The sequence below is a fragment of the Dasypus novemcinctus genome, chromosome Y, assembly GCF_030445035.2.
Source record: "Dasypus novemcinctus isolate mDasNov1 chromosome Y, mDasNov1.1.hap2, whole genome shotgun sequence".
NCBI lineage: Eukaryota > Metazoa > Chordata > Mammalia > Cingulata > Dasypodidae > Dasypus > Dasypus novemcinctus.
In genome coordinates this window covers 13,326,067-13,350,903 of record NC_092216.1, presented here as the reverse complement: position 1 = coordinate 13,350,903, position 24,837 = coordinate 13,326,067, and the positions used below count along the sequence as shown (strand labels likewise).

At 36.3% G+C, this 24,837-nt stretch overlaps 1 pseudogene; it reads right to left on the bottom strand.

Moving 5' to 3' along the window:
- Positions 1 to 20,265: 20,265 nt before the first annotated feature.
- The window catches only part of LOC139438256 (TGF-beta-activated kinase 1 and MAP3K7-binding protein 3-like), a 34,026-nt pseudogene continuing 29,454 nt past the window's right edge, over positions 20,266 to 24,837 (bottom strand).

The window sequence follows — 24,837 nt, the reverse complement described above, 5'->3', positions numbered from 1 at the left end:
TTCTTACAGGGAGAGGGAATTTTGACACTATCAGTAGGAAAGAGAGAGATGACTTTTGTGACAGAGGCACTAACTGAATTATCATGGATTGCCAATCACCACCACACCTCTAGAGACTTCAGAGGAAGTATGGCCCTGCCAGCCTTTTGAGTTGGAATGCTGGCATGTAGAATTGTAAGAAAATTGCTATTGTTGTAAGTCTTCTGGACTGCAGTACTTTGTTATGGCAGCCCCAACAAACTAAGATAGGAACTTTTACCACCAGGTACTTAGTATTAAATATTATTAATTTTTGGTGTTATATAGTATTATGTCAAAATAATCAAAAGGTAAGATGAAGTGGAAGGATGGATATATTGTATAGCTAAAACAAGATTGCTGATAAATTAATAATCTTGAAAGAGGGGATGAGTAATAATACCAATTATAAAATTGTTCACAGTTATGAATATTTGTTATTTTTCGTATTTTAAAAATCTAGTGAAAATGATTTGGAATTATAATGCATTTAATTATTGAAGGGTTAAGTAATCTACTCTTATTTTCTGTGATTACTTCTGTGGTAAAACATTTAGGAATGCTCTCTGTGATTATTTACTTTGAAAAACTTGCTGCAAAAGACATAAAGATAACAAACAATAATGTTTATTCTTTTGTAAATACTTACTGAAATGGAATGAAAACCATAAGTTTATAATATATTCTACCTTTCAAGTAAATTTTGCTTATAACACTCTTACTTTTCAGAGTAAGGTACACTTAGTACTCAGAGAATCTAACATTTAATCATTGTCACATTTTCTTCTTTTTTATAATTTAAAAATGTGAAAACAAAACAAAAACACTTCTACTTGAGAACTGTATAAAAAACCAATATTTGGTCCTAGGGCCTTAGTTTGATGACCTCTGATCAATTACAGGTATAGAAATGGGATGGAATATTAAGTGGTTTGTGAGACAGTATATTTCGGTCTATAAATATGGGTTGACACTACCTTTTTAATACTTTAAAGTATTTCTAACTACCAAGAAAAGATGAAGAGTCTTGTTTTTTTCTCTTAGTTTATCAATGAATTTTGCAAGTAAGTTTGACTTGAATGCATACTATTTGGAAGTATGAAGCATGTATATAATTTAATCTCAAATTAATTTCATTCTTAGAGTGCAACGGAAGCTAAAAGGACATGGCATTTACAACATTTAATAAACCTTGTTTTAAGAAGAAACTAATCAATTCATTTACTTTAGGGAAACAAATACTCAGTATTATAGTAGAATACTAGGCATCACAATAAGTAAGAGTTTGATGGCTGTATCTCAAAGCAACTAAAACATGGTTTAAAACATTGCTGTTGATATTTAAACTAGGTTAACATTCTATTACCTAATGAACCTGCAATCCATCCAAAGGCTGTGCATATTAAATATTGATAATATGATATACTTAAAAGCATGTCTGGTGAATGTGGAAATGTTATCACAATTAATTTTACAATTAAAAATACTATAAATAGTTTCAAATAAAACAGTAGTGGCACAAAACAAACAGGGCCCAATTTATTATTTTTTAATTATCACTTTTTCTATATAAACATTTAGGCATACACTCCCACATAGGCTAAATTAAGATCTGAGTGACAGTATACTTTTGAAATAAATCAGTTTGATTATAAAGGCACATTTTCACATTCCAGAATACATCACATGTTTTTATTGGACAACTTTTGTATACTTTATATTCTAGATTATCATATACATCATGTCAAATGGACATTAAAATTATCTTTTAAAATAATATATAAAGTGAATTGTGACAGAAAGTTGGATATGAACACTAGAAAACTGTGACAAAAGCCATGAAAAGGCAGTAATTAAAGAAACATTGATTTCTTTCAGTAATTTAAAAGTACTAACATTGATACCAGATCCTTAAAAATTATTAAATTTGCAAATGTTTTCAGGGAAATATATAGATTAGCATCCCTTTACCCTCCATTTGTAATTTGTCCCAAAACTACATTTATTTCCAACTCTTCTTTTGTTTCTTTGAAAATCTCTGCCTCTACTTTCTCTCATTTAAGGTCAATTTTGAGAAGAAACATTTCACAATGCTTAGAAAGTTTCTAGTGCATCTATTATCTCTTTAACCTACTCCAAAGATTAAAGGGGAATGCCCTTTAAAGAATGACAAATGACCACTTAAAAACCATTAAGAGAGAAAACATGTATCTGTCATGTAATAAAAGCTTATTTATCTTCATGTATTTTCATGCAGTAATTCTAAGGTCATCTATAATGGTGTAATAGAGTATCAGGTTGTATCATATGTGCTACTTTCATTCTCAGGTGACAATCGCCAAGATAACTGCTGTCACTTCAGAATATCACTCTGAATCAGATAAAACGTTCTTGGCTGAAGTACTCTTTTCCCTCATGATTTACCTCCTTAATTATTTTTGATACTTAAACAAGTGGGGTTGATACGAAGGCACTAGTATATTACAGCACAATAGGAGTGATACTTACTGAACATAGAGTGCTGACAGAAAATGGTATTGCAAAGACTTTTTTAAGGACACTTTGGGGTATGGACATGACTCAGGAAGTTGAATGCTTGCTTCCCACATGGAGATCCCAGGTCTGGTACCTGGTGCCTCCTAAAAAACAAACAAACAAAAAACACCACCAACAACAAAAACAAGCTTTGGCATAGTGAGTCTTATCAGTATAATTAAATAATATGCTTATATTCTGTGACAGGATAATTTCAGGGAGTTTTCCACACATGAGAAATCTTTCAAAGCTGTAGATGGAATGTGAAAATATTATTTTTGATGAAAAATATGATCTATTCCATCTTTAGTTATATTAAACTATTAAGTGCTGCCTATTAAGTGTTTTTCCAGACACACCAGCAACCACTACTTAATTAGAATATAAGCAGTGTGCAACTAAAAGTGGGGTTAGGGTGCGGTGAGTCTGTGGTATAAGAGAGAATATATTCTTAAAGTTATGATCACAGATAGAATTCTCTAGGATTAGAAAAATCTAAGAATTCTGGTGTTTATAAGCAAATGAGTGGATATTCCAGAATTCAATTCTCAGCTAAGATAATACTCAACAAATTCCACTCCTTAACCAAGTATGCTAGTATTGATTTTATACATATATAGCATAGTAGGTTGCATATCATTTCATTTATGTTCAATTACCTGTATCCTAAAATTACTGTACTCAACAAACTCAATTTTATGGCTAAATGCATTATGTTGAATGTAAAACACTTTTATTTTCAAAGTAGTCCTCCTTAGTTATATTTTCCAATTATCCTACTTTCCTCAGTAAAACCCAGTGTGCAACTTTACAATAGGGACCAACTGCATTTTTCTCACACAAATGTATTAACAAATTAGAAAAAAAAAATCTGGACTGAATAGCTTATATCATTGTGTTTCTGTTAAATAATGATGGTGACACAAAGTGCTATATCTCTGCTATACACATGAATTCTTCACAAAATTAGAAGGCAGAAATAATTAGACTGCTTAGGGACTGCACACATTTCTTATGAGCTCTAGATTTCCCACTGGATTTTGGAATGGGTTCACATTTGGTATACCCTGTTATTAGCAAAGTGCAGTTTGACACGAATGTCATTTATGAAGTCCCTTTGTAGAGACTTCTTAGTTTTAAAACATGACTTAATGAAAGTATATAGTAACTTAATAAGACTCATTATATGGCATGGTTAGAACTAGTTACAAGTGTTGATAAAGCTTGATGAACTTTTCACTTCTGACTATATTTTAAAACAAAGGGTGTTTTATATCTAATTCCTGCTATGAATCATTTTTAAAGACATATATGATGAATAAATCATGTATAAGATGCATATATATGAATATATATGTGTATTTAGAATTACACATGAAAACAGCCTTATTATTTTGCAAAATGTAAATAAACAAGGTATTCCAGGAGCATTTAACTCACCTTCATTAGAAAGCAAAAGGCAAAGGCAATATAGCCTGTTTTCTAGAGTTATGAGCAGATGTGTAAGTCAGGGTTCCCTAGGGAAAGAGAATCAACAGGAGATACCTGTAAATAGTATGAGATTTTATAAAATTCTTTCATGTGCCCGTAGGGATGTACACATCCAAATTCTGTAAGTAGGCTGCAAACCGGGCTCCTATGAAGTCTGATAAAAGTCCTTTATGAGTTCCTGGCAGACACTGGCTGTCTGAAATCAAGCCAGAACATTTTCTCCAAATGCTGAAAGATGCAGAAGATGGGCCACCAAAATTGTTGTTTATCCTTGGTGGTCACACTGCCAAGATACCTGATTTCTCCTGGAATCCCAATGAACCTTGGGTGATTTGTTCTGTATCAGAAGACAATATCATGCAAGTGTGGCAGATGGCAGAGAACATTGATAATGATGAAGACCCTGAAGGAAATGTGGATCCAGAAGGACAAGAATCTTAGATATGTCTGCACTTGTGATTTTAAACCCACCTTTTTCCCCTCTCAACCCTGAGATTGATTTAACGCTGGTTTTGACACAGACTTTTTTCAGGTATCCCTCTGTAGCTACCATCAAGAATGCTATTAGCTCAGACATTGGGTGTTTTCTAAATATTAACTTGATTGAACAAAAGCCACAAACTTAAATTTAAATTTTCTTCAGGAATTTTCTAGAATCAAAGTCAGGTCTGAAGTAGACACAGAAAGGGCAATATGTACGTGTGGCCATTTTTCTCCTTATGCTATATTCCCAAGTTTTTCAGACTCATTTACAGTTAGAGTGAATAAGGAATAGAGCCAAGTGGGGTAGGCATCTGATCCATGAAGTATAATAGTGCAAGATGTGTTTATTCAGGAAATAGGGGAGAGATTCAAATAATGTAGGTTCCTACTCTTAAAATCATCATACCTGACTTTACAGGATGCACATTTTCCCAGGTAGACCAGTCTGCTCTCAGTTTCTTCAGTTAAGTCAAACTTTATTTTACATGTTCCTCTTTCCTCATACATTTTTGCTCATTAGTATATTTCTTGAGCAGTTTCATATTATTTCTTTCCTTTCTGTGAAGTGGTTGTTTTTCAAACTTGGGACCACCAAGTTGAAAAGATGTATGATTTTACCTGACAGTTACACCACAGCTAGACTGTCCAGTTAAGCTGAGAAGAGTGAATCAATAGCTATTTGTTTTTAAAATTAAATTAATCCTGGGTAAGAGTTTGCTTTTATTTTTATTTTAATTTTTTTAGGAGTTAGTCCATGATCACTAGTTTGGTACCATCTCCCTTTGTGTGACCTGTTTCTCCAGCAGGCCTGTTATTCTCCATGACAAACTGTGTAAGTGCTTATAAGGGAATAAATTGCTTTTCTACGTTAAAAAAATTAAGGCATTTAACTGAATAAAACATCACTCATTGCTGATGGCAGTCTCCCTGGTTGATCCTAGATGTAATTAGCCATCCATGCAGTAAACTCACTGGCGACTAAAGCCCATAAATGTCCTTTATTACAGTTAGCCCAGTGCTTGCCTGACCAGACATCTGGGCACAATTATCTGGCCCAGTTGACACATTAGCCTGATCTTTACACCAGGTAAGTCTGTTCTGGCATTTAACAGTTTGTCTGCATAAACGGTAACATTTCAGGCCATTACACACAATTCTAATTTAAAATTTAAGGGTCCCTCAGCAGTAACTTTAACAATGGGGAATCCATCTTTGTACACATTCTTTCAGGAATGAATCCTTTCTCAGTTTCAAGTTTGCTTTTCTACCTTTCACTCTGCCATGCATTAAGAAAGGGGGAAAAAACCTCTATTTTTCCTTTAATGAGCACAAGCAGCTATAGATCAGTCCTTATCCTCTCTATGTAATATAACATTAAAAGTCTAGGCTGGGTGCGCAAAATTTGACTCTTAGACTTTAACCACATCTGCTTCTAAATGTCATATGCATCACTGATGTAATGACCTGTAGAAAAATAATCAATAGCTGACAGCACTGATATACAAATAGAAATAAGGCAATATAGTTTCAGCAATTTTATTTCTGTTCCTACAGCTTCTGTATCCTATATCTATAGAAAAATCCAGAGTATTAAGAAATGTTTTTGAATATTTTTAGGCATATTATGCAGGAATTTTTATATCTCAAAGAAAAAAACCACACCAGGCAGTGTGAAACAGACAGGAATGACTTTGTTCATGTTCATGGTAAGAAGAGAGAGTAGAAAAGAAAAAAAGGAAAAAAGAAAACAAACATCTGACTCATCAACTGGGGCAGACTCTTCTGAATTCAGGTGTACTAGGGCATCACACACTGCTCACAATGAGTTAGTGCTGGGTGATTTAGAAAGGGGCAACTATTTCAGTTCCACAGAGCCCCTTCACTGTTTTCATCCAGAACATGTGTCTGAGGATTCTGAATTAAGTTGGTGGAATGTTCTAAGGGAAGTCAGGACTGAAAAGAGAAAACAGATTAATTTTTCTCCAATTATAAGCACACTGAAATTTAAAAATATAATATCTAAAAGATCAATTAGGTGATTACCTAGCAGTTTGTAAACCAATTAGCAAACACATTTACTGAAAATGCATATAAACAAAAAGCTTATGCATATTTGTTTCTACTTTTTTCTAAACAATTTATCTTTCTTATTTTAATATCTCGGTAGAAATATAGACTACCTTCCTGATTTATTATCCATAGATAGCAAATAGTTATGCAATATTATCGTAAAAGGAGAAAAATGAGAAAATTTTGGAGTATGTTAAACTTACTGTTTCCTTCACGTAAGTCTTCCCTGATAATTTCAACCCACCTTGTACTCTTCCTAATTTACTATCCATGCTGCACTAAACATCTGATTTTGTGTGCCTTCTCCTCTGAGGTTTTAAGTACAACAATATACCATGTATTTTATACTAATGGTTCATAAATGACAGTGACAGGTCATAAAAAAGTTTTTCACCAGTATGATAAAAAGTGAAACATAAATATTCTATAGACAATTTTTCAGACAGCTAAACTTATTCCACATAGAAGACTATTTTTATGCTGAGAGTCTTACCTACATTTTTGGCAGGAATATGGCCTCAGATAACAGTTTTATATTCTGTACCTGATAATATAAAATGCTGTCAATCTTACGTTGGTTCCCTGGATTTTATTAAATTGTGAAATCCTCAAAACTAAAAAATGATCCTGTATCTATTTAATGTCTTCATGCTCTCTAGATTGTGCTTCAAAAGGTTCCCTCACTCAAGAGTTAATTAATAAATTCTACTGTTCAAGACACTCCCTATTGACAGCTAACAAAATCCAAATCAAATTCATTCTAGAATCTGTCACAACATCAGGATAGTATGAAAAGCCATTTGTAAAACATTATTGGAAATCATCACTCTTGACCAAGAGATAAGATAGAAGGAAAGCTACCTACATAGACCATAAAACTGAAACTGTGGAAGCCATATTGGTTACAATTTGGGGTTAAACTTATCTCGTACTTGAAAAAAAGAGGCTGAATTCTGGTTCATGATACGTCATAGTAGTATGGCTGGTGTGAAACATTCTCCAAGAGGTATAAAGAATCCAGTTTTAGTCACTGGACCTTATAATAGGTACAATAAGTTCCCCTAAATGACAAAGGCTGGTAAACTTACAAAATAACAGAAAATTTCAGCCTATAGCTGAGGGCATAAAAAGGAAGTCGCAAGAAAGTAGAATGACAAACTACAAAATGGGAAAAAATAATTTGTAAATCATATCTCTAATAAGGGACTTTGATCTAGCACATTTAAAGGAGACTTACACCTTAACAAGAAAAAGTCCAACTAGCCACTATGGGGTCCAGCCCCTGGTTAGCTTGCTGTGACAGGAAGGGAATAAAAATCCTCTTTGCTAAGATTAGGGGTGGGCATGGCAGATGAGATGCTGATCAGGGCTTTCGATTAGCAATTTCAGATCATGGGGGCTCTGTTCTGAAGATGAGCTGATTCAACAGTCCAGAACAAAAGATGAATCAGAGGAGGCTTAAGATGCTAGGCTCAGGGTGGTAAGAGACAGTCAACTGAAGGTCTGCTTTTGCTGGGCAGGCCAACAGAGCATCTCCTGAAGCTTTCCCTTTGGAGCTGGTCTGTGCTTCTTTGTGAGTCCTTGACCCTGTTTTCCCTGGAAAGACTGTATTTGGCCACCAAAGGGGTGCTGATGCAAAGTACCAGAAATCTGTTGGCTTCTAACAAAGTTAAATACTTGGGGTGGGAACTTACAATTCCGAGGCCCTCAAGAGTCCCCCTCAAGTTACTTCCTCACCAAACTCTGTTGCCATAGGTTGATGCAAGATGGCTGCCGATATCTGCGTGGGTTCGGACTTCCTCTTTCTCTTCAGGCTCCATGGGTCAAGCTTCTTTTGGTCTCAGGTGTAGGCTGCATAAGGCTTGTCTCTCTCCCTGGGGCTCATATCTTTCTGGGCTCGGCTGCTGTATTCTCTTCACAAGGTCAGCAGTAAACTATCAGGTGAATGGCTTATCTCTCTTCTGAGGGCCACAGGATCAAAGCTGACAAGTTCTCCCCTCTTCCATGACTATGGAGCTCTCTCTATTCCTCTTTGTATCTTCTTCTGTGCTTTTGATTGAGTGTTATATAGCCCACCAAGAGAACAGGGACTCAACCCTGAATAATCTAAAGATGTGATCAAATCAAAGCCCTAATCTTGATTTAGTCAAGTAAACATAAACCCTCTGAATTTAAATCAGTTAAAGGTTATGCCCCAAAAAACATAATCAATAGCTCTTTTAGGAACTCATAAATAATGTCAAACAGCCACAAAAACTGGAATGTAGGAAACTATGAGGAGAAAATCTGGGGCGTTAGCTTTGCAAGTTTCCAACACCTGGTAGAGGGAGGTCTATCTCTTGGGAAGTGGGAGGGGGACAATCAAACTCCTATAAACAGGGGAGCTCCAAATAACGACCAAGCAAGAGACCAAAACAAGACACAGCCACAGAAAGACAGGGAAAACCCTACAACTGCATAGCCTTGGGCCGACTTTGCTGATAGTGTAATCACAAGGTAAAAGTTAACAAGTGATTATAATTACTGAATCTTTAATAGATTCCTTTTTACTTCCTATCATATTGTAGAATAGCCAATATACCGAAAACAGCAGAATAAACATACTTTTCAAGTGCTCATGGATCTTTCTCCAGGATAGCCTCAAAAATTTTGCAAGGAATGACATTATATGAAATACTTTCTCTGATCATAATGGAATGACACTGGAAATGAAAAGGGAAAATTCACAAATATTTGGAGATTAAACAACACACTTAAATAATCAGTGAGTCGAAGAAATTGCAAGAGCACTTAGAAAAGATCTTGAGATGAATAATGAATATTATTTTATACATTATATTTGATAATGTATCAAAATCTAAGAGCAATGCAGAGAGGGATATTTATAGCCTTCAATGCTTCATTAAAAAAGAAAGCTAACATTGAAGACTTCTAACTGTACACCTGGACAAACTAGAAAAAGAACAGCAAGTTAATCTGAAAACAAGCAGAAGAAAGGAAATAATAAAGATTTAGAGCATTATCTCTGCTCTAAATGAAATTGAGGGGAAAAAACCCACAACATTATCAAAACCAAAAGTCGGTTTCTTCAAGATCAACAAAATAGATAAGACCTCAACAAAACAATCTTGAATAAAGAGATTGAAACAGCCAACCAAAACCTCCCAAAATTGAAAAGCCCAGGCCAAATGCTTCACAGGTGAATTCTACTAATTATTCAAGGATGATCTAATAAAATCTTCCTCAACCTCTTCCAAAAAACTGACTGGAAAGAACACTACCAAACTCATTCTATGAAGCCAACATTACCCTATACCAAAGCCATTTATAAAAAAAGAAAATTAGAGACCAATTTCTGTAGTGAATATAGATGCATAAATCCTATGGCAGTTTCAGATTATTTTATGAACCCCAAGAAGAAGATTGGGTGTGTATACTTATCTTTTCCTTTGGGGTGTGATACCATTTGATTGCATTAAATTTGGTTGAGGGCCTTTTGATTTGATTATTTTGATTGGAGTAGTCAGTGAAGTGTGACTCTGGTTGAATCTCCACCTCCTTGCTGGGTCTGATATAAATGGAAACAGTGAGAGACACAGGAAAAGAAAGCCACCATGTTTGACCCTGCCATGTGAGAGAGAGGACTACAGCTCACTTAAGTATTAAGTCCCAAGAGGATGGGACCATGAAGTGGCTCAAGAGGAGAAGGTAAGCATTTAGCCAAAGGCTGAAACCTCAGCAGAGATTGATGGCCATATTGCTTCACATGTGGCAACATGCTGGGATCAACAGCTGAATTTGGTGAGAAAGTACCTCTTATTGGGCCTTGACTTAGACTTTCCATGGCCTTGGAGCTATAAGCTTTTACCTCAAGTAAATCCTTTTTATAAAGCCATCCCATTTCTGGTACTTTGCATAGGCACCCCTTGACAAAATAAAACAAATCTTTAAAAAGTACTTACAAACTGTATCCAAAACTATATTAAATGAATTATACGCCTCAATCAAATGTACTTTTTTAACCCAGATATGCAAGAGTGATTCAACACAAGAAAGTCAATTAGTGTAATAAATCACATTAATATATTGAAGAAAACTCATATTATCCTCTCAGTTGATGCAGAAAAGGTATTTGACAAAATACAGTTTCCTTCCTTTTTCTTTCTGACTTAACTTTCTTTCAATGGTCTCAAAATCTGTGACAGATTTTTGTTAGGTTGTTTCCATTTAAAAAGTACTGATTTCAAAATGTAATAACTTAAAACTGCCACACCAAAACAAATGGTCCACAAAACATTCCTTCTGAAGGTTTTAAGATCCATTATCTTTAACCAGTTTTTACTATTAAATTTAAATGGTCAATTGAGAGAAACAATTCTGAGGTCATTCTTCCACCATTGATTAAGACTGGGGTCGCAGGTGTTGTGGATAATATTCACTTAGCCTTCTGAGATTTCTGGTAGATTAGGTGAACTTGACAGCTCCAGCAGCCTCCTTTTCCACTGCCTTGATGACACCCACAGCAGCCTTTCTTGATGTAAAGCTTCCAGATTTTGGAACAGAAGTCAGCTTTTCAAATATGGTAAAGTGCAGATATGAAAAATCACCAGCAAGTATTATATTCAACAGTGAATGACTGAAAGCTTTCCCACACAAGCCACTGATATCATTAATTTATATTATGCTAGCAGTTCTAGTTAGAGCAATTAGGTAAGATAAAGTAATAAAAGGCCTTCAAATAGGAAAGGATGAAGTAAAACTTTTGCTGATGATATGGTGCTATATATGGAAAATCCTGAAAAAACCACAACAAGCTAGTCATTGGAACTAATAGACAAGTTCTGCAAAATGGTGGGTTACAGATTAAAATGCAAATCAGTAACGTTTCTATACAGTACTGAACAATCTGAGGAAACTAGAAAAAAATTTGACTTGCACTAGCAACTAAAATTATCAAATATTTAGGAATAAACTTAACCAAGGACTTAAAAGCTTCAGAAATCTACAAAACAAAGAAGACTTAAATAGAACATTCTGTGTTTAGGAAGACTAAATATCAGTAAGATGTCAATTCTACCCTGATTTATGAAAGGCAAACCAAATAAAAATCCCAAAGGTCTTTTTTGCAGTGTTGGATAAACAATTATCAAAACTATCTGGAAGGGTAAGGGACCTGAATAGCCAAAATGTCTTAAAAAAGGAAGAATGAAATTGGAGGACTCTCACTTCCTGACTCTAAAGCATATTACATAACTAAAAACAGCATGGTAAAAATAGCATGAAATTGGCATATGGATATTGAGCAATGGAAACAAACCGAGAACTCAGAAAAAAGACCCTTACATCTATGGTCAAATGACTTTTGCCAAAGCTTTCAAGCCCATCCAGCTGGGCCAGAACAGTCTACTCAACAAATGATGCTGGGAGAATTGGCTATCTATATACAAAACAAAGAAGGAGGACTCCATCTCACACTTTAAACAAAAACTACATTAATTATAGGAGACTTTAACACAACACTCATGATAATGAATAGCACACCTAGTCAGAAAATCAATAAGGAGATACAGATTTGAAAGATATTCTAAGCTAACTAGACCCAACAGACATATACAGAATTACTTCATTCAAAACAAAAAAACCAGAATACACATTCCTGTCTTGTGCACATGGATTATTCTCCTGTATAGACCATGTGTTAGGACACAAAACAAGTCTCAATAAATTCAGAAGGATTGAACTCATACAAAGCATAGGCTCTGAACTGAAGAAATCAGTAACAAAGGGGAAAATGAAAAATTAAGAAATATATGGAAAGCAAACAACATCATCATAACAATCAATGGGTTATAAAAATGTCATAAGTGGATGAAGAAATATCTTGAGATTCAAACGTGAATAAAAACCCAATACATGAACCAATATTTATGGGAGACAAGGTAGTTCTAAGAGGGAAATTCAGAGCTCTCAATGTTTAGATCAGAAAAGAAGAAAGAGTTCAAATCAGGGATCTAATCTCAAAACTGTAACAATTAGAAAAAGAAGAGTAAACTAAATCCAGAGTGAGTAGAAGGAAGGTAGGAAGTCAAGGTTAGCATGGAGATAAATGAAATAGAAAACAAAAATGGAAGAATCAAAAGTAGGCTCTTTAAAATGTACAATAGAATTGACCAACTATTGATAGAGAAAAGGATAGAAATCACTAAAATCAGAGATGAAAAGAGGAACTTTGCCAATGGCCATGCTGAAATAAAAAGAACTATAAGATGATATTAAAAACTACAGTACACCAATAAATTAGATAACCTAGATCAAATGGACAAATTCTTGAGAACTTTAAAATTACCAACTCTGACTTAAGAATAAATAGAACAATTCAGCAAATGAATTAAAGGGATTCAATCAGTCATCAAAAATTCCCAGAAGAAACAACCCAGGTCCAGGTGGCTTTACAGTAGAGTTCCATAAATTCCAAACATTTCAAGAAGATTTAATTCCAATTCTACCCAGAGATTTCCAAATAATTGTAGAGGAGGGAACAATCCCTAACTTATTCTATGAGAGTAACTTTACCCTCACACCAAAGTCAGATAAAAATATCATAAGAAAATAAAATTACAGACCACTATCTCTTACAAATGTAGATGAAAAAATCCTCAAGAAGATACTCGAAAATTAAATTCAACAGCATACTAAAGAATTATATATACCATGATCAATAGAGATTTATCACTGGTCTATAAGGTTGGTTCAACACAGGAAAATCAGTTAATGTAATACAACACACAAACAGAAACACCACTTGATTATCTCAATTGATGCAGAAGAGGCACTAAAATCAACACCATTCCTCGATAAAAATACTTAGTACCCTAGGAGTAGAAGAAAAAATCCTCAACATGAAAAAGGGCATAAATGAAAAGCCTTGCTGCTAACATCCTGTTTAATGATGTTCGACTGAAAGCTGTCAGGAATAAGACAAAGATGTCCACTGTCACCTTGGTATTTAATATTGTACTGGAAGTTCTTGACAATGCAATTAGGCAAGGAAAAGAAATAAAGATACCCAGACTGGCAAGGAAGAAGTAAAACCTTCCCATTTGCCTATGATATGATCCTATATACAGAAAATCCTCAAAAAATTTCTTAACAATGTTTCTAGATCTAATAAATGAATTCAGCAAGTGGCAGTGATATTTATATACACAAACAATGAAAATCTGAAGAGGATATCAGGAAAAAAATTCATTTATAATTACAACTAAAAGAATCATGTCTAGGAATTCCCAAGGATGTAAAAAACGTGTACACGGAAAACTACAAAAGATATCAAAGATATCGAAGATGATCAAAATAACCTCTAACTCTAGCCCAAATGCCTATTGCTAGGGGGAGGGCAAATAAGACATCCTTTTAAAAGAAAGTATTCTGTTTTTATCTCCTATATTAAAACTAAAAAAGACAATGTCTCTTCTCATTCATCTCTACCACAGGAACTGGGATTGGTAATTTATACCAAGTACAGTTGCATACTGAAATCTCTCCCTAGAGTTAATTAATAGTGTAAAATAAATACCTTAAAAATACAGTTTCCCACAAACTTTGGGAAAATTCAGCCTTTACAGGGACCTGACCTTTTTAGCTTTTGTGCTCCAGTACCCTCTTAGTGGGACCACACATTCTCAAAATTCTAATCATGTTGATTTCTTCCAAAATCAACATCTTCTTGTTAGCCATATGGGAACTTCATCCAGCTTCACCCAGGATGCCAGACCCATCTTACTCCAACCAAGATAGAATAGCAGGAAGGTATGACACCTTGTCAGGTAGGGCCTATGGCTCCTAACCAGTAGGAAGTAATTACAGACGAAAGACCATCATCTTTCAGTACCCCTTTAAAAATGAAGGTGCAAACTCTTGGGGGGGGGGTGTTGATTGAAACAGGCTAGATAGGAAATCAATAGATGATCTGAGCATACCAAGAAGTCCATGTTTTCATTCAGTAGCCGCCTCCCCCCCGCAAGATGGGTATTGAACCACTCAGGAGATTCTTCCATTTGGAATCACATTTCCTCTGGAAGCCAGGAGAAGCCCTGGATAGTCTCAAGGGCTTTATCATTGGGCCCTCCAAGTGGGTTGGTGGGTGGGCTAATCAATCAAAACAGCAAACAGGTGAGACTCTTCCTACGCCATTAGCAAAGGAGTGGAATAACCAATGGTTTAAAAAGCAGGCATGGTGGTAGAGATTCACATGACAACTAAGGGGGTGATGTGTTCCCATCCTGTGGAGTTCTGCCGCATTCCCCAGTGGAACACCAGCAATTCCCCAAGTGCAAAGGCTATGACCAGTGAAGAGGGGTGGTCCAATGATAGACCCTTGATATTGAAGACTATGCTTATGAGCCTGTTGTGCTTAAAATTTCAACTTGGTCTAGAGCTGCAGGGTGCATAAGAGTTACCCCCTGAGAGTCTCCATGTTGTTCAAATGTGGCTGCTCTCTAAGCCAAACTCAGCAACTAAATACATTACCTCCCCCCCCCCCCCCCCCCCAGTATAGGACATGACTCCCAAAGATGAGCTTCCCTGGTGCCAAGGGATTATTATCAAGAACTGGCTGGTGATGCCATTAGACAAAGACCTTAAATAAAAAGGAGAAATTGTAAAGACAGATGAGTTTATATGACTAAGAGACTTCAAAATGAGTCAGGAGATCATCAGAGGTGTTGTGCTTTTGCACATCTCAGCAGGATCTCAGCAGGAACACCCAGGTAGCGGTGTTCCTGAAGGGTTAAAGAGACACCTAGGTCCTACAGTCATGGCAAATGACTCTGGAGTTCCATGCCTTGTCAGTGGGCCCTACTTTGGAATAATTTGTACTCCTTAGTGTGATGAAGTTGAACTCAGGTACGACTTCTCTACATATACCTCTTCTGTCCCTTTTACTGAACCTGGGGTGGGTGCTGGGGTTGGTGCATGTCCAGGAAACTTGAATTTCCAGGCTGCTTATGTGCCAGCTGAGCCCTGAGCCTCAGCAGAGTTGCAGCACCTACTCTCCAGTTTGTTGGCCTTACCCAGGTCAGCTAATAAGGTGAGGATGGACAACCACCACACCAAGGAACCAAGAGAGTCTACAGCTCTAGGCATGAGAGTACCATCCACCAGCCATGTGGGATTGAAGCCCCTTCTCAATTGAGTGGTGGCGAGCACATCACCATTCTAGGCTCCTCAGGATAGAGGGATAAAATATGGATTAGACTGGATTTACTGGTGTTCTACTATAGAATTATTGTGATTCTAGCAATGGACAAATTATATCATTGATGTGGAGACAGTGGTCTTGGGAGTTGCTGAAGGCAGGGAGAAGGAAAAGAAAAGGAGGTGTGATATGGTGGCATTTTTGAGACTTGGAGTTGTCATGATTGATATTGCAGGGATGGATACAGGACATTATATATCCTTCCATAACCCACTGAATGTACTGGGGGAGAGGGAAAACTATGATGCAAACTATAATCCATGCTGTGTTGCAGTGCTCCAAAATGTATTCATTAAAGGCAATGAATGGGCCAAACTAATGAAAGAAGTTGTTGATGTGGGTGGAATGGGGGGTGAAGAGTGGGGTATATGGGGACCTCTTATATTTTTTAATTTAACATTTTGTGAAATCTATGTATCTTGCACTCTCTTGCCTTTGCCCTGTCCCAGGGCCAGTCCTGGTGCTATCCGTGTTGCTGTTCCTGCCCTCTGTGCCCTGCCTTTCCCATTTTTCTGTTGCCATAATGGGCATGCAAGTAAAACTTGGGCATCTGTAATCTACAATGGGGAAATGTAGTCTGTAAATCAGCACACTTGATGAATTTTCAGCCCCTTCATCTCTAAGTGGGCCCATGAGCTATTATTTTCTCCCATTTCTCTTCCCTCCCTAACTTAATAAATTACTGACCTAACTCACCTAGTGTGCTCTTAAAATTCATTTATGCAGCATAGTCAAGAACCTAGAAAAAATCCGATTACAATTATATTTATAAGTTCCAAGTGTTAGAGAGTAACACATGAGGATGCTGAAAAAAAAATTGAACTACTGTGGGCAAAAAAAAAAAAAAAAAGAATAGTAATCAGGTAACTAAGTGGTTATCTACAAATTTGTTAAATAATTTGACTAATTATTGAATAATAATAATAAGGAATTTACTAAATTAGCATTCATTAAAGATATTTAAGCATTGTTTTCTTTTTCAAATATTAATTATAGGCATACCTCAAGACATTGCAGGTTCAGTTCCAGCCTACCACCATAAAATGAATACTGCCATAAAGCAAAACACATGAATCCTTTCCTTTCCCTGTGCATGTAACAGTTATGCTTACAATATACTGTAGTCTGTTAAGGGTACAATAGTATTATCTAAAAACAACATATATACTTTAGTTAAAACATTCTTTATTGCCAAAAATGCCAACCATCCCCTGAGCCTTCAGTGATTCATAATCCTCTTGTTGTGGGAAGAGTCTTCCCTCTATGTCCATTGTCACTGACTGATCAGGGTGAAGGTTGTGAAAGGATGGCATAGCTGTGGCCATTTCTTAAAAATTAGACAGCAGTGACAGATATACAGTCATCTAGACTTAGTTATTCCATTTATAGAGCACTGACCATGTAGATTTAGCATGATTCTCCATTGCCCTATGATGTTCAGAATGGTAAATGAGCATTGACTGATTCATCTTTATGCAGTATTCTCTGCAGCATATGAAGCTTTTGTTGACAGCATTTTACCCACAGCAGAACTTATTTCAAAATTAGAGTCAATCCTCTCACCCTGCTGCTGCTTTATCAACTAATTTTATGCAATATTCAACAATATTCACAGCTTCTTCACTAGAAGATTCCATCTCAAGTAATCACTATTTTTTGTTAAACCATAAGAGCGCCTTATCTGTTAAAGTTTTATCATTAAATTGCAGCAACTCTGTCACATCTTTGCTTCCAATTCTAGTTCTCTTGCAATTTCTACCACATCTGCCATTACTTGCTCCACTGAAGTCTTGAACCTCTTACAGCCATCCATTAACTCCTGTCAATGTTGATATTTTTACCTCCTCCCATAAATCATGAATGTTCTTAATGGCATCTAGAATGGGAAATTCTTTCCGGAGAGGTTTTCAATTTACTTTGCCAGATCCACCAGAGTAATCACTACGGCAGCTTTAACTTTACAAAATGTATTTCTTAAAGAGTAAGATTTGAATATCTAAATGACTCCTTGATCAGTGGGCATTACCAGGCATGCAAACAACATTCATCTCATTGTACGTCTCTATCAGAGCTCTTGGGGGACTGAGTGCATTATCTGACAAGATGAGCACTAATATTTAGACGGGAATCTTTTTTTCTGACCCAAGTAGTTCACAAGACTGGTCCTAAAATATTCAGTAAAGCATATGATGTCATCCAGGTTTTGTTGTTCCACTTTTAGAGCACTAGCAGAGTAGACTTGGCAAAAATCTTAAGGGCCCTAGGCTTTGTGGAATCCTAAGGAGCACTGACTCCAACTTAAAGTGACTAGCTGCGATAGCCCCTACAAGACAGTCAGCCAGTCCTTTGAAGCTTTGAAGCCTAACTTTGACTTCTCTCTAGCTAGAAAAGTCCTGAACGGCATCATCTTCCAATACAAAGCTGCTTTGTCTACACTGAAAATCTGTTATTTAGTATAGTCGCCTTCATCATTTTTAGCTAGATCTTCTGGATAACATGCTGCAGCTTCTACATCAGCACGTGCTGCTCTACCTTGCACTTTTATGTTATGGAGATGACTTCCTTCCTTAAACCTCATGTACCAACCTCTGCTAGCTTCAAATTTTCTCATGCAGCTTCCTCACCTCTCTTGGCCTTTAGAGAATTGAAGAGCATTAGGGCTTTGCTCTGGATTAAGGGGATGTTGGGGCTGGTTTGATCTTCTATCCAGATCACTGAAACTTTCAGCATTTCAGCAATAAGGCTGTTCTGCTTTCTTATCGTTTGGGTGCCCAATGGAGCAACACTTTTCATTTTCTTCAAGAACTTCTCCTTTGACTTCCTAACTTGGCTGTTTGAGGCAATTTGCCTAGCTTTCAGCCTATCTCAGCTTTCTTCATGCCTTCCTCACTAAGCTTAATCATTTCTAGGTTTTGAGACCCTTCCTGTCATTCGAACACTTAGGGGCCATTGTGGGGTTATTGATTTGCCTAAATCAATATTGCTGTGTCTCAGGGAATAAGAAGGCCCAAGAGAGAGATACAGGGAGTGGTCAGTCAGTAGAGCAGGCAGAACATACACAATGTTTATCAATTAAGTTTGCTGTCTTCTATGGGTGTGGCTTGTGGTGCCACAAAACAATTATAATAGTAACATTAAACACCGCGATCTCAGATCACCATAATAGATGAGAGTAAGAATGAAGTTTTAAATATTGTGAGAATTACCAAAATATGACAGAGACATGAGTGAGCACACATGCTACTAGAGAGCACAATAAAGTGAATTACAATAAAATGAGGTATGCCTGTATCAACTTGGTCGTCTATTCCTAGGCTATAAGTTTTAATGCATTCCTTAAATGTGGTGATATGACTACCTTTAAACCTGTTAGCTGAAAATCAACCTAATGCTTCCTTTCCAGGTGCTCAAGTAAATGAATTTCATAGATGTATATATCATTTAACAAAAACTTCAAAATAATCAGTAATAAACAACTCAGTTACTTTTAGCCTGGAAATGTATATATGTCACAGTGACACAGCTACTACTTGACAGTCATTCAGATACCGCTTTGTACCATTTTTGGAAATCAGCTACTTTAAATGCAGACTAGATAAAGCATCCATGGTAGCACTAAACAATTGAAAAAAATTTGCACTACTACTCATAAACAAAATACTTTGAAAGAGTCTGTTCTGAGCTTGAAATACATTAAGTAATTTAGAACAGGTAATTAAATTTTACATGGTGCTTGTTTAAAAATGAAGTCTGATGAAATTTTAGAAAGTTAACGTTCATATGATTTTTCTACATAATTCTTCTATTACATATAGTTTCAAGTAGCCTATATTGTGCTGGTTAAAACAAAAGGGATTATCACACAAAATGCATATTCCAGATCAGTTCTGACAGTGATACTTATAAACACATGGTCCAATAACAAAAATTATACACATGGGACAAAAGTAAATATAAATTCAATTATTCATCATAAAATAAAAGATAAATGAAATTCACCAGTTGAGATACTAAAATGTCTATTAAACACTGGTGACATAAAAATAAAGCAGGTTGAATACCCTTTAATTGGAAATCATTCCTATGTAACAGCTACCAAAACTAGTTGTTCAAAACAATGGTTCTGTGACACTTATTCTTTATGCTAACCTTTGACTATACAAAGTTTTTTGTTTGTATGGCCTGTCAATGAATGTTATACCTACTGCACATACTGTACTGTTTTTGTACATTCTTGAAATTACATATTTATGAATTCTGCAATTTTGATGCCTTTTAAAATTGTAATTTGGAGATATTTCATCATTTCTAAATTAAGGTCAAAATCAGTAGAGAGATTGTGTGTATGTGTACATGCACTGAATAAATTCATGAATGTCTTTAATAGAAATTCCAAAGAATACTTTTTATTTCTATGATGTCAGCGACATATCACTACTAGTCTTTTTAGAGGGTTTAGGTGGTACAACTGGGCAAGGTTCAATGTTGTCATAAAAATTATTTGTGGCTTTTGGATCAAAGTTGCCTGTAAAAAATGGCATCAGAAATTAAGGATTCCTTCTTCTGTTATTTAACTTTATAAAAAATAAACTACAGAAATAAAACATGAAAAAAAAGCAATTATTGCCCCCCAAATGCCCCCCTATCACAACTCTTCTTCCCTCTCCCGGGCCTCAGCAACTCCTATGGGCACTCTCCCATTGCTACATTCACAATAATTCTTTAGTAGAATAAAACTTATTCCACTCTAATCCATATATTATTCCCCCATCCTGAGGACCCTGGGATGGCAATGTCCACCCCACCTCTAAATTGAGAGGGGGCTTAGATCCCACATGGCTGATAGATGGGATTCTCCTGCTTGCAGATAGACTCTCTTGGTTCCCTGGTGTGGTGGCCAACCATCCTTACCTCCATTAGCTGACCTGGGTAAGTCCAATGAACTGAGATAGGATTTGCAACTCTGCTGAGGCTCAGGGCCCAGCTGGCACATGGCCAGTCCAGAGATTTAAGTCTTCTGAATATATACCAACCCCAGCGCCAACACAGTAAAAGTGACAGATTCAGTAAAAGTGACAGAATAAGCATGTGTATAGAAGTAACATCTGAATCCAACTCCATCACACTCAGGAACACAAATTCCAAAGTGGGGCCCACTGGCAAGTCACAATGCAGGACATTATATGTCATGCCATAACTCACTGAATGTGTTGGGAGAGAGTGTAAACTACAATGGAAACAATAATCCATGCAGTGTAGCAAAATTCCAAAATGTATTCATCAAATTCAATGAATGTGCCACTACAATGAAAGAAGTTGATGATGTGGGAGTGGGGGCAGGGAGTAGAGAGTGGGGAGTGGGATATACAGGAACCTCCTATATTTTTAAATGTCACATTTTGTGTGATCTATGTATCTTTAAAAAAAAAGATTGAAGAAGCTCATTATCCATCCTTCTCTCATTGAATCTGAGTTAAAGTTTTGGTTATACTAATGCACTATTATTTGTCTATAATTTACTATACCCAGAAATATTTATCCAACTGCAAGTTTCATTGCCTTAGCCAGTACTCAGAACTAAGCATACAAGGCACTGGGGGAAGTAAATAAAGAAGAGAAATGATAGGATGATTGAGCTGTTTTCTCTGTTTTGTAAGAGAGAACTATTTAAGATTGAAATGGTGAAAGATTACCTTTACTTCTTCATAATTTACCCTCAACTGTACCCATTATTAATTTGATTATGAAGGCAAATACTAAATCATAAAGATTATTCTTATTAGAGTTCTACTTTGAAAGAACTAAACAGTCTAGGCAAAAGTGAAATAACTGCAGCATATAGACAATCTTAGGTCCAGAAAAGGCTATTTTAAATGTTACTTATCAATGATAAAAGATATTGGGCCTATTTTAGAAGTTATAACAATTATAAATATTTAATCTTGCCTTAAAAAGTTTATCTATTTAAAATGTTCACCAACTAAACTGGTGACATTTCAATCACATGTCCTGCCATGATTCTTCCAAAGTAAGTTTTGATGGAAGTTCTGGTTTTGAGACCTATCTTCACTTCTACCCATCTATCATCTTAATCTGATTGTTATGAACACCTCTATCTTAAGAGGTGTTCCCGAACTATTTTTCTTTATAGAGGACGTTGTACAATACTGATTATTGAAATTTATTGAACCTCCTGATTGTTATATTTTTTCAAGGAGTTTTCCTCACCTAAGCCAACAATATAGCTGCTTTTCATCAAATAATACAATGATGATATCTAGTTTAAATGTCCAAAAAGTGCCTAGAATTTTGTCTTAATTGGTAGGTACAGACTGGACACTTAAAAAGTTTTTCAGAGTGTAGGCATAGAAGTTGGTTATATTACTATATTTGGACCACTTACAATGGAATTTAGAAATAGTAAAGTATCAAGAGTTTATTGCCAAACATGATTCGAAACACAGTTCTTAGCTTATGAAAGTTTAAGAATGATAAGCTCTTTTATTTTAAAACAATTTTATGAAAACTATTCTTAAATAGAACTTCAAAGCCATTATACTATTTTTTTTTTTAATTTTTAAGATGGATGTCACATACGTTATTTGTTCAAAACTTAATTTATAGTTTATGTTCTGTAGGAAACAAAGGCATGTTGTTTCCATGGAAGCAAGTTATTCCTTGACCACTGAGTCATGCTGTCTCCATAGCTACACGTGCAGGTCATAAATCTAGCAAGGATATGTGTACACTCAGGTGGAATGAGGACTAGGTAGAACAGGGCAACCTGGGCAACAAGATTTATGGGTATGCTTTCTCAACAATATAATAGAACACTGAAATTTTGTACTTTGAGTGATAATCATAGATTTTGATCCATTTGTTACACAGGTTGAGGTAATGGGAATGGTTAGCTAGGATAGTTGCTGGTTCTCACAATTGCTTGGGGTATATAAAGAAGGCCCTGAGATTAATAAACTTGTCCAATGAGCTTGAGGCTCCAATGCTCTCAGATCCCCTGATCCCAATCTCTCTTTGTCCTTCATTCCCAAAACCCTTTGGGTCTGCAAGTCTGACATCTGGTGCCCAACATGGGGCCTGAAGAATTGACAGGAGCAGAGATTCTTCCATGGCAGTATCAGAAACACAGAAACTGAAAACTTTCTTGAAAGGTTGAGGCATCCATCGAAAGGTGACTCGAGTCTGACAATACAGTGGTAAGAATCTTAATTTTGCTGTCCACTAGCATCAGGGTATGGGAAATCAACAGGATGTCTGGAAGAATATTCACAGGTTCTAAAGACTCTTAGATACTGTCAGAGTCTCAGTGAAAACTGCTGATTTCCTTGAACTTCTTGCTGTAGAACAAAAACACTGTTATTGGTTTCAGCCACAAGGAAAAAGTCTTTTAAATTTTAAACATTGGAAACAGGTAATGAAGGCACTATATAGCGCATACCAGAGAGGAGAGACTATACCACTGTTGCTGTGGGCTTTAGGCCAACTGATTGCAGCAGCCTTAGATCTGCTGCAGTCTGAAGTGGGGGAGGAGGAAATTACCATCTTTTACAGGGAGCCCCTTGACATGGGCCATCAGAGTGAGGACAGGGAGGAAATAGAGGACAAGGATGAGGATGAGCCCCCCAATGAGAAAGAAACACCCCTTTCTGCCTAAGCAGATGTCTAAATTGAATATTTCTAAAGCCAGCATTTACCCTAATTTCTGTAATGTAACCCCTACGGTCCCCCCGATTACAATGCCGACAGCCCTGGGAATATTTACTGATACCACTGACACCAGGCCCTACACTAACAATGTACCTAATCCAGTTCCATCTACTCCTTAATGTGTTGTTTGCTGCAAGGATCTCAACAGGGGGATCCTGAAGCAATGTGATTACTAACAGCTTTCCCAGTAACCATTCAACAAGTTCACCCAGATGCAAACAGCCCTCAAGGGGGATATAATTTTCATCATGAACCCCTGCCATTTAAAATTCTGAAGAACTTAAACAAGGCTGTGCACAATTTGGAACTAATAGTCCTTACACTTTTGGCCTAGTGCCTGGGCTGGCTCAAGCTGACCAACTTATCCCCTGGGATTGGGACATGCTGGCTAGAACTGTTTTAAGCTTGGCTGAGTTTTTGCAATTTAAAACCTGGTGGACAGAAGCCAATACGATTGTGCACTGTAACACAATACAGATTCCTCCCATTCTTTCTGCTGAACAATTATTGGGTATTGGTGATTGGTCTGGAATTCAAAGACAGCTCCAATACAATGATCAGGCCATAACACAAGTGTGCAATTCATGTTTGGCAGCTTGGAAATGGATTTGTACACCTGGAAAACCTGCTCAATCTTTTGCCAAAGTGATCCAGGGAGTTAATGAAATATAAATGGAATTTGTAGCCCAATTAACTGACATTTTGATGAAAACAATAAAGATTCCAGAAGCAAGAGAGGTAATTTTGTAAATGCTTGCTTTTGATCATGCTAACAGTGAATGTAAAAAGGCAATTTGACCCTTGAAGGCAGCAGGAGGTTCAACTCAAGATTATATTAAGGCTTCTCAGGATATTGACTCTATGGCTCATCAGATGGTGGTGTTGGCCACAGCCTTTTACGGTATCTCAAAGGAGGAGAGAAAGGAAATTGTTTTAAATGTACAAAGCCTGGTCACTATCAGAAAGAATGTAGATCTTTCAAGCCCTAGACCATTGTCTGTAGAGGCTGAAAAAGAATTGGCATTGGTAGAGGATCGAATCTCTCAAGGGCAATTAACACAAATAGAACCTGGCAAATCTATTGATTTGCTTATTTCTCAACCCCTCAATCTCCTACAGCTTTATTTTGGCAAGAAGGTATATTAGAATTTTTTTTTTACCTAATAATAAAAGAGATTGCAGACATATCTCCAAAAATTATTTAGCAAAATGCTGTTAGATTATTACAATTAAAGGGGTCTGATCCAGACAGAATTATT